Consider the following 1,020-nt stretch of genomic DNA (forward strand, 5'->3'; position numbering starts at 1 on the left):
GGGTTGCTATAGCAATGAGACAGAAGGGGGAAGGGCGAGGGGACACGGTTTCATCTGCATCCCTCTGACCCGGAACACAACCCCCCTTACAACCCCCTTACCTCCTCGGGGCGGCTGGGAGCTGTGGGCGCCGGCGCGAGCATGTCATGCAGAACACGCCGACATACCCTGCACCGCCCCACGCTGCCTTTTCAGCGCAGAGGAGCGAACCGATGACGTACGTCCGCACACTCAGGACCTTTGAAGTGGCTTGCGACCCATCCGACTGCACTACTAGCGGCACTAGCAACGCAACTGTGCGTAAATGTCGCCCACATGCAGGTGTGCGAAGTTCCATTCGATCGCTTGAGAACTTCAAGTGCAGAACTTCAAGGGAAACTATACTTCGCTGAAGCGTGTTAACAAAAATTCCAAGACCTACAAGTGTCAAAACATATTTACACACTAGGGTTTTTATTTCATTAAATGTGAGACAGATGATGGACGGATGAGGTGACAGAGCGCGGGTCCGGCAGCCGATCCGAGCGGATTGTTTGCAATAGCGCACCCATCAGCCGTGCCGTGCCGTCCCGGGACCAGCAGGCCGAGGAGGTCCTGAAGGAGGTCGACTAGGAGGACAGCCCGCCCGGCCCGCCCTGCCAGCCCGCTCCCCTGTCCTTGGATTAGGCCGTCAGCGGTAATCACCCGCCAGCCTGCCCCCTGCGGTGCTGGCAGCGCCCCCTCCCGCTGGGGACCTCAGAAGCCGCCGCAACCTGCTCGAAATATACCAAGAAAAACTATAAACACAAGCTCCTTGATACACGTTTTCACGTTTCACCAGCGGATCCTGGAAAAGCAGCGGCACATTCTCAGGGCTTTAAAACGCTACGTATACAACACACCGTGTATTCCTTTCTGTCCTCCACTCCAGGGTCTGAGTCCCCCCTCCTCCGCCCCCTTTCCTCTCTTTCGGTCCAGCAGCAGAAGCCCCTCATTACACTAAGAGGCGCGCTTCCCCGCCCCGCCCTGCCCCGCCCCACC

General features: G+C 58.2%; 1 protein-coding gene across 1 annotated transcript in view; it reads right to left on the reverse strand.

Annotated features, from left to right (window-relative positions):
* LOC113212756 (teneurin-a-like) overlaps positions 1–1,020 on the reverse strand; it is a 495,982-nt gene that overhangs the window by 298,831 nt on the left and 196,131 nt on the right. The gene's annotated exons all lie outside the window — the stretch shown is intronic.

Source organism: Frankliniella occidentalis, unplaced genomic scaffold (genome assembly GCF_000697945.3).
Source record: "Frankliniella occidentalis isolate FOCC.00 unplaced genomic scaffold, Focc_3.1 Scaffold58, whole genome shotgun sequence".
Taxonomy (NCBI): Eukaryota; Metazoa; Arthropoda; class Insecta; order Thysanoptera; family Thripidae; genus Frankliniella; species Frankliniella occidentalis.